This window comes from Phragmites australis, chromosome 2, assembly GCF_958298935.1.
Source record: "Phragmites australis chromosome 2, lpPhrAust1.1, whole genome shotgun sequence".
Lineage (NCBI taxonomy): Eukaryota > Viridiplantae > Streptophyta > Magnoliopsida > Poales > Poaceae > Phragmites > Phragmites australis.
Window position 1 is genome coordinate 4732489 of NC_084922.1, and position 12991 is coordinate 4745479.

The 12991-nt window shown below is 46.8% G+C and overlaps 1 pseudogene; it reads left to right on the forward strand.

Moving 5' to 3' along the window:
- Positions 1–1204: 1204 nt before the first annotated feature.
- Positions 1205–2638, forward strand: LOC133910313 (uncharacterized; annotated as a pseudogene).
- Positions 2639–12991: the final 10353 nt, after the last annotated feature.

The window sequence follows — 12991 nt, forward strand, 5'->3', positions numbered from 1 at the left end:
TTTCTAAGAGTGTTCCTTAGGGAAGAATTTTTTACTAGCAAGATGATTAACTACGATCATGTGAGATGTCCAAAATATGAAGAAATGGAACAATACTCACAATTCGCAAAAAGGTCAGGATACTCAGAGCGGATTCGATCTTCTCGCTCCCAAGTGGCTTCATCTTCCACGTGATTAGTCCATTAAACATTGACAAATTTGATAGAGCGACTTTGGGTTTTGTGCTCAGCTTCATCCAAAATTTTCAAATTGGACGTTCGTGATAGGATATGTCGTGTTGAAGATTGAGATCATCCAATACAACGGCTTCAGTTGGAACTCGATTTCAATTGTGAGACGTGGAAGATGAGGTGTACGACGGAGAGGGACAGAGGTAATTCTAATTGATAGGCAACCACTCCGTGCCGAGTAAACACCTGAAAAGGGTTGACATATCGAGGTGCCAATTTTCCTTTCATGTGAAACAATTGCATTCTCTTGAGTGGGGTGACCTTAAGGTAGACATAATCTCCAGCATGGAAAGTAAGCTCGCGACGGCGATGATCAGCATAACTCTTTTGGCGAGATTGTGCCGCACACAACCGCTCATGGATAGTCTTGACTTGAGCTTCCGCTTCTATGACTAAGTCTGTACCAAAGAATGGTCTCTCGCCAGACTCGAACCGATTAGTGGGAGTTCTGCACATTGTTACATAGAGCGCTTCGAAAGGCGACATCTTGATGCTTTATTGGTAGTTATTGTTGTATGAGAATTCCGTAAATGGTAAGCAATTATTCCACTTCTTTCCATAAGTGAGGACACACTCTCGCATCATATATTTAAGGATTTGATTTACTCTCTTGGTTCACCTTCGGTTTGAGTGGTTTCGTGAAAGTAATTCTATAAAATAAACTAGATATTGAGAGCTAAAAAAAATCATCTTATTCTGATTCATTTTCCCTATAAAATTACTTTCTTTATAAAATTTACCTTAAAAATCATGATAAAATCACTTTCAGCCATATAATCACTTTTTGTAGAGAATCACTTCACTCAAACAATTTGGATCGGATAGAGCTTTACCAAACATGCACTAACTTTGTATGATGTTTGCAATAGCAGGAGTATTTCTTTTCACCAGTCTTGCCCATCAACAGAGTGTGGTAAGTGAAGCAGGAAGTAGAAATGGAAGAAGCAAACGGAGGAGGAGAAGAAGCTGGCGCCATGGAGGTGAGCGTGGCGGCGGAAGGCAGCAATGCCAGCATCAGAGGAGATGATCGACATGGCCGTGCTGCACTGCCCCTCCCCTTGAATGAGAGCCAGTTGATTTTTTACCACCGCTAAAAAATAATTTTACTTATTTATCATTTTAATCCATAGTTATTGATTTAGATAGTGCCATATTTTATTTGAAAGGCATGTAATCAAGGCTATTTTTAAGTGGCAAATCAATTGAGCCTCCGGTCTTCCAGGTCCCGAACTGCTTTACCAGTACACCCAGCGAACCCATTGCTGCTTCCTCCGGTGTTTGTTTTGGCCACCGAGCTTTGTTTCCGGCCAGATGTTTTTTGCCGGTCTGTAACCTTTTTTTTTCTTTTCCGATTTCTATAAACCTTCTTCTCACTTTTTTTTGGTTTCGATAATCTATTTTACTCCTAGTCTAATAAAACTGCAGGTCTGCTGCCGCTTTTCTAAAAAAGTTTACGCAGTGTGAGGTCGGGCACATGGCTTGCGGCACCTGCCGATTTCAGTTCCCCAGAAACCAGTGCCGCGCGTGCGTCTACGGATGTGGCGCCTACGCCCGCTGCACGGGGCTGGTGGACGCCATCTTCCGCGAGATCAAGGTCCAGTGCCCCTACGACGTGTACGGGCTGCCGGAGCCTCGTCGCCTACTGCGACGCGGACGACCACCAGCGCGAGTGCCCGTGTGCGCCGTGCTCCTGCCCGGAGCCCGGCTGCGCCTTCCTGGCCTCCCCGCCGATGCTTCTCGACCACGTCCACGCCGAGCACACCCGGCCCGTCATCCTGTTCCGCTACGGCCGGGTGTGGAACCTCAGCCTGCCGCTGGCACGTCCTCATCGAGGAGGAGGACCAGACCGTACGTGTTCCTCCTGTCGCTGGCCGCGCTCGGCGTGGGCAACGCGTTGTCGCTGGTGAGCGTGAGGGCGAGCTCCGGCGGGGCCTCGGCGGCCCAGTACACGTGCAGGTTCGCGCTGAAGCTCCCGAGCGGCGCCGGCGAGGGCGTCGTCAGGGTGGTCGTGGTGGAGTCAAAGGTGAGCAGCAGCGCGCTGTCCGACGGGGTCCCGGCGGTGCCAGACCACGGGGTGTTCGTGCACCAGCGGCTGCTCTCCGGCGACAAGCTCGTCCTCAGCATACGCATCGACCAGCTCTCACCTGCCGCCGGTTCTGCTGCTGCCGATACCACAGGCAAGTCCTCACCCGTACCCCCTCGAGCTAGGAGCTCCAAGCCTCCAAGAAGCAGCATTGAGGAAGAACTGATATCTGGATGTACCACCATTTGGGACTGGTCCGATGGGCTGTTTATTTCTGGCAAACTTTGCGTCCATGTAGTCAACACCTGCGGTGAGGAGGTAGGTTTTGTATTTTTGTTATTAGGTCGATCCAAAATAAAAAAAATAAATTAAAGATTTATTCTCATCTAATTAAGAGTTAAGAGAAAAATGAACTATGTGATGACCAAACCTGTACATTAGATATCCACTTTCATCCTACCTACTAGGGACGGAACCAGCCCTGGACTAAACCCTAGTTGACCTATTCAAATTTAAATCAAACCTTAAAAAAAACTACTATTTTTATAGTAAATAAAAGGTGATTTGAACTTATGACTCGGGCTAAAACCTAACCTATCAGGGATTTGGATCCACTCCTGCTACCTACACTGTTAGAGCTCGTAATTCAATTGCCACTTTGCCGGTCAGTATGCTTTGGTGCTATAAAATGTGCTCGATCAGTATTAACATGCAGTTGCGGATGCAGAGGAGTCGGTAACTCATCCACCTCTCTCTCTTCTTTCTGTTTATCCTCTTCCTCTTCTTATTTCTTATAGTTAAAAGGGCTAGAAGGCTTAGTAACTAGATCCGCCCATGTCAGCATGTTAGCTACTAACCGTGCCACGGGCATGGAGATGTTCTCAGCATTCGCACCCACGCCAGTACGCATCCGTGCACACAGACGAACGCCTAAACTCTGCACACCGGTGAGACAGACTAACCAGTACAGCACGCGTGTATGCACGCCAAATTGCACACAAAGTTCACTAACAAGTAAGAATTACTTGCCGGGATAAATTTGGCACCGTGCATTGTGTGGTGGCCAGTCGCGCACACACTGTACAGTTCCGTTCTACTAACCATAGTGCGTGGGCAATGTGACGACGCCGTGTGTGCTTCTCCTTCACAAGCCATCGAGAGGACAATTGACCATATTGGAGCGAAGCACTTCAGCTCATGGTATTATTTTAGGTGTGTTTGGTTGTCTGAATATAATCTATTCTGTCTTGTTGGATATAGTGAGCTGTTGTTTGGTTGTCTGTACTCTCTTAGGATTTGGTTCACAGAAATTGATCGTTTCTTCTAGGGTCGACGCCATGTTGTGTCTCCCTAGTGCATTAGCACCAGACTAGAAAAAAGCTTAGTGCTAAATAGCATATTTTAACCACATATAACGGTAGAAGTTATTCGTTTGGTCATGCTGTGCACCACAAGAAATTTGTCCTAGCTTTGCCATTGCGTTTGGTCATGATGTGCACCACCAAGAAATTTGTCCTAGCTTTGCCATTGATTTCTTCGGAGCCAGACTCGCAGGATACAGGCATATACTTAGCTAATATGGATATTAGCATGTGATTAGTCTATGTTATGTGATATTAGTATATTCTAAAGTGGGTTAATGCTTAATATGATAAATTAAGTATTGTAGAGTGTATTCATGTTGTCAAGGGTTAATCCCTAACAATGATTTCAGATAATACTGGTCAAGAGGCGCGTAAACAATACTTACGGTGTATGTGTGTTTGTGTGTGTGATGAACTCAAGAACACATAGATTATCCAGGTTCAGACCTCCCTCAAGATAACAGCCTTACGTCCTGTGTATTTTATTATCAGAGTTCGTGAACTGGTTACAGATGAGTTTCCCCCCTCTACAAATCGGGTCCTACTCTCTTTATACACTAGAGAGAAGGAGAACTTACAAGTGGACCTTTTTTTTTTATTAATCCATACATCAGCTAAACCTCCCACCCCTTGGCTATTTAAAATAGGTGGTGCACGTGCTCCTTTTTGTTTCGATGAAGCAGCCGAGCTCATCCCATCCGCTAGACATCTCCACACCTATGCCACCTCGGTCAGCCGGTACGCCCCATCCCATCATCGGTCTCGCACATGCGCTTGTGAAGCAGTCTGATACGCCTGCGAACCCATCCCATAACGTTTAATGCTATGGGACGGGGCATGCCACCACTGCGCCAACCACGACCCGTCTGCTAGGAAGGAGTGACTAGAGAAGAAAAACACTTGAGTGGAATGTATTTAATGAGAATAGACATGTTTGATGAGTACCCGTCCTGCGACTAGTGAAGGCTGGTCACGGGATCCCTTATGTGGTAAGGATCCTGATCGCAAAGATGCAGATTGGTTGTGCGGTGGGCCCTGGTCTAGGAAAGAATCATCTGCCAACTGGATATTGGCTGGTGTGGGCCTTCAGAATAGGGAATCCCCTATTCTCTACACTAATAATAGCCCCTAAGTTCCCTCGAAATGTGGTGATCTGAGTGGTTCATCGTGTGGTCGTGGATGGACCTGGTCGTGCCACATGGGCTCTAGGTCAACACGAGTTCACACTGGGAGTGTCCATCAACACAGTCCACTTTCGCGAGCGGGCCTACAAAACCACGTTCTGAGCGGAGGTTTTAAAGTTCTAGAGAGAGAGAGATAGAGAAACATCTTGGGAGAGAGAGGCATTGATTCCCGCCGGACTTGAGGAAATTTTGGCCCCAAAGTGCAGCCTTTTAAATTTCGAGACGGTTGAGCCCCGCACGATGGTTGGGATATCACGCTAGCCCTATAAATTGAAAAGTTGAAGCTTGCTCATAAATCCTTTCGTCATCCCCCACAGCCTTCAAGCCCTTACGCCCAGAGCCCATCGTCATCATCCCCTCTCGTGTATCCGTAGCCACCCCTGCCGCTCCCAATAACGCCGCACACCGGTAAAGAGCCAGATTTTTCCAAGTCCAAGTGCATTGTGGCAAAGTTGAAGCAGATGTATGACAATTGTATGCTCCCTTGCCGCTTATCGTCGGGGTACCGCTCGGGGGAGGACGTGCTCGCTCCCTACAAGGGGGAGATCTTGCTATTTGCTTCTTTGTTTTTGGCTATTCTTGTACCGTACTTTTCTGAATTCTTCACCACCATCATCTCCTTCTACGATATCTGCCATCTTCATCTCAATCCCAATTCTATCATCATGCTGAGCGTCTTTGCTCACCTATGCAAGAACTTTATTGGGGTCGAGCCATGCCTCAATCTCTTCAGGTACTTTTATACGGCTAGGTTGCAGACAGAGCTGGCCACCGAGAACTGCAGGCAATGGCACCGCAGGTTCCTACCTTGAGATAGGCCTTAAGTCGTCGCGGTCAGGTTGGAGAGAAGAATGGTTCTACCTTAAGATGGAGGATTCCTTGATCAACATCTTGAAAGTGCATCTAGACCTCTTGTGTGGGTTTTGGCTAATTGATAACAAACGATTAAGGGGCTAATGGGTTTGCTGAAGTTATGAACATGTTTTAAGTCCTATTAAATAAGTTAAGAGATGTTGGCATCCCTAAAAAAGAATATAGAAGTGGCTTGTAGTTACTCAATAGGCTTTAATTCATTTTATTTTGAATTTGAGTTAAGTATAGCCATACTATCAAGAGATATGCATGTTAATAGTCTTGAAAATGTCTCTCGCTTGCTTCTTTAGTCCATGTGACTAGACTAAGAGCATATTTTATTACAACTATATTTGCTACGTTTAAGTTTAGACAACTTCAGTTTTATTATATAGTGTTTGGTTGCTACAATCATTGTAGTTTATCTAACTTTTTATTCTCGTAGTCTACTCGTCATAGATATAATATTTTGCTAAAGTTTGTCTAAGATTAGTTAGTCAATCTTTTTATCATAAAAGTATGGCAAGACTAATCTTAAACAACAATATATAATAAAATTATTCATGAAACAAACATGTCCTAAATACGCTTGCTTTGATCGGCCAACCGGAGGCAACCCTTTAGCTTCTACCCACCACATCCACATATCTAGAACTCCCCCTGGCATCAAGCAAGCTAGTGAAGCTCTACTAGTAGTGGAGCAGCTTTTAGATTTGGAGACCATGGAAAGGGACGGCAACACTACCAGCGAGATATTATATAAAGGTAGTAGAACCTTTGCAAAGAGCAGCGTCAAGAGGGAGAGGTCACCATTGGGGTGGATGGACGCCTACTACGAGAAGGAAGAGCACGAGAAGGCTTGCCCGGACGCGCCATACGTGCTTTTGCCTGAACTCCGGCTGCGGCTTGGCCGCGGAGCTTCTGGACCATCTCACCACCCATCACAAGTGGCCGTTGACAACGTTCGAATCCTACCCAAGCGTGCATGCTCTTCTCAGCGAAGACGACGGCCAACGTTTCCTTGTGAACGTGGCACTGGCGGAGCCACTTGGCTATGCCATTTCTTTCGTCTGCGTCAAGCCTCACATTGTGAGTTCCGTGTTCGAACGCTCGGTGTCTTTCTCATGCATGCTCGACGCGTCGTTTTGCACTTCGACCCTGGACCAACTATAAGAAGCTTGTCCCTGTCTGATTGTCTGCATAGCTCCCATAGCAGCTCCAGAGCAAGGGTTAAGACTTCATCGAAATTTCTAAAACATCTCGTCAATTTTAGAGGGGATGCAATATCTAGTTCTGAAAAAAAAAATCACTGACATGTGTGACCTATAAGGCTGATGACGAAATTTTAGAAAATTTTACGAATTTCGGTCTATTCACGAGTGAACGAAAAAATGTAAAAGGAAATTGAAATCATGCTCTAGAGTGAGGACATGAAGCCACAGCCTGCAAGCTACCTTCTAGCTCCGATCCAGTGGCGGATCTTCCGCCCGGGGGTACCCTGCCGGCACAGCGGGGAGTCCCCAGCCCCGCCTTGACTCCTTGAGCAGCTCGAGCGCTCGGTCGTCGTGGCCGGTCGGCCGGAGGTGGAAGAAGACAGCGGCTAATCGGCTGGACGCACTGGACGGGGCTGGACGCGCACGCATTGACGCATGGGCTAAAGGCTCACTAGCCCAGCCAATTAGGCCCTGGCTGAGACCGCGAGTGCCGAGTGAGCCCTGAGTCCGACTCCGATCAAACAGACAGAGGCATAACCTCGAACGACCAAACCCTAGGGAGTAGAGGCAGCGCGGCGAGCTCCAAACGGCGCTGTGCGGGGCGGCGCGGCTCGGCGGCGACAAGCAGCGCGCACTGCAGCAAGCCACAAGCCAGTAACATGGTAATTTTTTTTTTTGATGTTAGCATGTTAGCTTGTTGCCCTGTTATGTGCATATTAATCCGAAGACTCATATAGCTGTTAGCCCGTTGCCCTGCTATAGTGTCATATGCATATTAATCCAAAGTATGACTTCCGAATGACTGAGCTCTAGCGTGTCTATCAAACCAAACACATGATTTGCATTTCCTTATCACCGGAACAAGTTTTCCATTAATAAGGTTTGTGCATTTTCCAAGTACAATGTGCAGAATTTTTTGCATTTCCATTAAAATACAAGTGCAGAATTTTTGTTGTAGCTCCATTTTGTATTTACCATGCATTTCTAATTTCTAGATAGATCAGTTAGCGGTATGCTCTTTTTATGTGTTATTTTTTTTAACACTATGCTTATGTAAAATATTGCTTCAAAGTTTGAACTAGAGTTTAGAGCTCAACTATTAAAAATTTATGCGGGATCCGCCCCTCCTCCGGGTCCACAAACATCACAAATGTTCCTTCCATTTTTGCTATCTTCTAGCTATCTTGGGCCTCTCTCTTGCATCCAACCCCACGGCCTAGCTAGCCCAAGCTCACCACTCCTTTCTCAGTCGAGCTCTCTCCAGAACGGGCGCTCCTGCCTAGCGCGTCGGCATGGTCACAGGAGCTCGGCCGTCCGTCCAGGGAAGCCTCAGCCGGAGTCCTGCTGCTGCTGGGCGAAGGCACCGCGCGTACGGGCACGCCTCCTCGTGCTCTTCCTCCAGGAAGCCTTACAGGTTCAGAAGAAGAGAGGAAGAGAACATCGACTGGGCGAAAAATCAGCCTGAACCATGTAATTACCAAACGAACTAAAAAGACAAGACCAAAAACTACTAACAGCTACTAATAGAAGCTCCCAACAGAACATCTAAAGCCTTTCCAATTGACGTGCCTTGGCTTTGATCCTGTCCAGTGTCCACCGATAGCTTAATTCGAAGAGCTCCGTCTGCTTCAAAACGATCTCCAAAGGTGTCCAGAAGTAGCGAGCAGGAGAGCACGGACCTTAGCTTAAGAGTCTTGGCGGGCAGATCGTGAAATCGTGCACTTTAAACTTACAACACTGTCGAGTCTGCATCAGGCGTGCGGCAAGCGCGTTTTCTGCGTTGCTTCTAGTAGCTCCTCGTGCCGTGCATGGCTCGGATTAGTATCTACTTCACTTTTTAAAAGTCACGGTGACTTCACTTTTGACGCTCAAAATTGAATCTCAATTTCACTCAAGAGGTGAGTCCACAGTCACCGCTCACCGGGCCGAAAAGACATCCATGGCGACCGGCTGGAGCTATCATCTTGTCTATCCTGGATGTGCACGGTGGAGTGGCTGGGGCGCGCCTGAGCTTGAGCCATGCGGATCAGGATCCTTTGACTCCACGGCAGAGTGGCAGACAACCATCCGAAGCGCTGGCTGCCCGTTAGTGGACTTGCCGGAGGGTGCTGGAGCTGGACCGCGCGCGGCCAGCCCCTATTGTTTTGGGCTGTTTTTCCTCGTCACGCCTAAACCGTCGGCTAGATGCGGCGGTGGGGGCCCTGGTGAAGAATCCGGTCTCCGGCTGGCCGTCGAGGCGGCACCTACCACACCTCGACCGCCTGCCGCTGTGATCCAAGTGGCCGTCTCTCCCCGGCCCGGCTGCTCCCTTCTCGGACGCCTGGCCAGCCGGCGGCTCATCACGTTCACCGAATGTTGGTTGTGTCACCTCTTGCTCTTGGCGAGAAGACACGGCCGCATTGTAAGTTGTAACGCTCGACCTGCCCGCAGTTGCTGGCTCGCTGCCATGGTACCAACCAACCCACAAAGGCATGCGCACCGCGTAGCATCTTCGCGGTTGCCTTGCCTCTGGAAAAGCAGTGCTCGCACCTTGGATACTTGGATTTGACCTCATCATGCCGCAGGGCCAATCGCAAACTGGCCGGCCGGCGACACACACGCACACACTGAAAGGGAGGAACGGAAAGCAGGAGAGAAAGAAACACTTTCACCTGCATGCACAAGCAACAAAGTGTCAAAGCCTATATGCTAGGCTAGCTTTAGCTCCCTACCTGCCTGCCTACCACGTCCCTCCCGACACAAGGACAGAGACTGCCCACATGCATGCATGCTCTTCCGTGACCTCACCTGCATGTACGCACGCTAGAGGGGGCTCCGTCGTCGTCGCATCGACACGGAGACGTATGCTGTTGCAATCACAAAGTACAGAACCACCATGCATGGATGACTGCTCGACCTCAATCAAACGCGTGTGCTCTCTATAAGGCTCCTGATTCGTGCTCGTGGAATATTTGTACTGTGAGGTGTGCACGTAACTGTTTGAAAAGACCTGTGCATGAGTAGTGCTGTTACCTAGCTATGGCGATCAAAAGTTCGCGGTTGGACCTGAGCCAACCCCACAAATTCAATTAAACCTTGTTGGATAGGCCAAGAACATCTTAGCCTGCACTTTTTGCTCGCCATTGCTGACGCCCATGCTCCTACCGTGCCTACATCTGCATTACATGCATGTGAATGTAAATGGTGCCTATGCTGTAGAATTGCACGTGTTGTGTGTTGCATCTTCATGTGGGTATTTGATCCGTACGTTGCCACTGTCTGAAGCTCACTGCTACACTGTATCTGTTCAGTTAAGACTTGAGACTGCTACATCTGACTGTGTACAAGTATGAGAGCCTCACAGCATCATTTATCTGAACGCAAGCAAATGATACCAAAAAAATACCAGTCTATTAGTTCAAATTTCTTCGGCAAACGTCCATGCATTGACATATTCTAAGATCAAAATTCCGAGCAAATGACGTCAAAGAGGAATCTACCTACCATAGAACAGCCTTCTGCCGAGACATCATGATGCTTCGACTGAATTTTCGTTCTCAGCAAACATATGACCCTCGGTCACATCGACTGAGATATATCCAAATACCATCTAGAAAGTAGAAACCCAACAATCCATCCCATCGCATCGATTGGAACAGCATGGAAAGGACTGCCGTAATCTGCGCAAAAAATAAAAGAAAACTCCTACTGGCTACTACCCAGGGCATTAACCACTCAGCCTGTCTTCCCCTGTAGCCGGTCTGGTCTGCTCGGACACTCCTGCTCTGCAAATCTTTCAAATCACCTTTCCTTAGCAAGTGCCCAGCAAACAGACAAGAAATCCAGTGAAAGTTCAGACGTTTGCGCCTCCAGCAGCAACAGCAGCGACGGGAACCAGGTTAAAATATGACTTATTTATATATAATGAGTAATGGATAAAAGATGAAATTTTAGTTTGATGGGTTGTGAAATTATATGAGCACGTTTTATGATAATTATGATTATAATTAATTAAAGTTGTAAAGAAAAAATAAATTAAGAGTTTTTGTCTCTGAGCTAGGAAAATTTGTACATATCGAATGATTTGGTGTTAGAAAATTTGTACACATTGTATGATCCAGCACTTAAGAAGATTTCACGCAGGATGGTTTTGATCTAGAAGAAAAAATCCATTGCAACACTAGATGATCCGGTGAGGGTCAGCAGTGCACACCGAACTAATTTGTCCAGAGAGTTTGCAAAGCATGTATGTGGTGATTCTATACGCCGAATGATCCGGTGATAGTTAACAGTGTACGTCAGACTAATTTTTCTAAGAGGTTGCAAAATGACTTGTCTAGTGGGTTGCACTCCTCTGATGGTCCAACGATAGAGGAGTGTACGTTGGATGCTTCATTGGATGATTTTTCCAGAAGCTTTCAAGGGAGTTGAAATTACACTCGTCAGATAGTCTGGTGATTAGAGGACAATACACGCCGAATCATCCATCATTCACGATTTATCTTAGATGAGCTTTTCAACTAAGGATTTTGATTTTGACTAATCTATGATGAAGCTGGAGATACATTTGTGCTTGTCTTGTAGTGTACAGGTGATGGATGCAACTTGGCGATCAGCAGCGGGATGATCAGGGCTAAGCGGTGTGCTTGGTACCGGACGATCAAGAAGGCTGGACGGAGTTAAAGGTGATCCTAGCTATATACGTGGAGAGTCAGACAAAGCACAAGAAGGTGGATAAAGACGGTGTGTTGACGAAGCTAAGCGAAAGGGATGTCAGTGCAAAAGACAAGGCGACCTGAGAAATTAGAAGCGAGAGAGACTTGCTAGCGGTCAAGATCGTAAAACAAAGTACACATGTTAATATCGGGATGCTTGACTAAGATATAAGCAAGTGGTGGTGAGTCACGCTTTAAGAAGCGTGTAAGATAGTTTCACGGTTTGGCATCAAAACTATGGAAGGATGAAGTATACGTGATATCATCACAAAACTTGCATCAAAATGAAGCTAAGTTATGAAGACGTCACGACCATTCGATGTCGTTCATCTCTTGCCGAATATCCTGATATGGACGGAGATAAGATTAGACTAAAATGTCACTGGTGGTAGGTAAGAATGTGTAACATCCTGAGTTTAGGTATGCTAATTAATTACAAATTTCACTCTAAATTAATTTTTTAATTAATTAAGCTAACTAAAATTAAGAAATAGGTATGTGGATGTATATATACCATTATATATACATTCATATATATTAGATGTGCTAAGTTGAATAAGTATTTCAAAGTGCACTAGAATCAATTTTAAAATAATCTTTGTACTAAGTTGGTTCATCTACATTTGGATTAAGGTTTTATGGTTCTTTGTGTGGAGTTTTAAAATTGAATGCCTCTCAATTTTAAAACTATTCTTAGTTTCTATTCAGCTCAAATCCAAATCGGATTCAAAACCCTTAAATTCAAATACTCTCCCGAAGATCTATATCCAAGTCCACATCAAGGTTCAAATATTTCAAATAGAGTTGATCTTAATCCAAAGTCAAAAATCTAAATTCAAAATATTCCATTTTGAATTATTCCAAAATCTCTCTCACTTCTTTTTTTTTCTCTTTCTTTTTCTCCTTCTCTTTTCTCGCGGGACGATTTCCCTCCCTTCCATCCTTTCTTAGCCCGGTCGGCTTGGTCTCCTTTCTCTTTCCAACCACCCCCTCCCCCCCCTGCGCACTCTCCCGGCCTAGCTTGCTCGCGCCGCGCCAGCCCACTCCTGCGTGCTCGCCCGCAAGCCACTCGGCCGTCCACGTGTAGCACGTCGATTGGCCACCGTCGGCCTCCTTCCCCTTTCCAGCGCGACGCGCCCGCCGACCGTCATTCCTCCTCTCCAAGAAATATCCTGTGCGTCGACCGTCCTCTGCTTTTCCCGCTCCCTCCCCTCTCTTTCTCGCTCTCTCTTTATGCACATGCCGCACACGCGCGCCCGTGCGTGGGCAGCGTAGAGCGCCCACGCCGTGGGAAACGCAGTGAGCTTATCCTCCCACCTCGTTGCCGACGACCCCGTGACGCCCACGGCCGCACCGTCTTTCTCTAGCTCCCTCTTTCGTCTATAAATAGCGTGACATCCTCCTTCTCCTCACACTTTTCCGCATTTGCC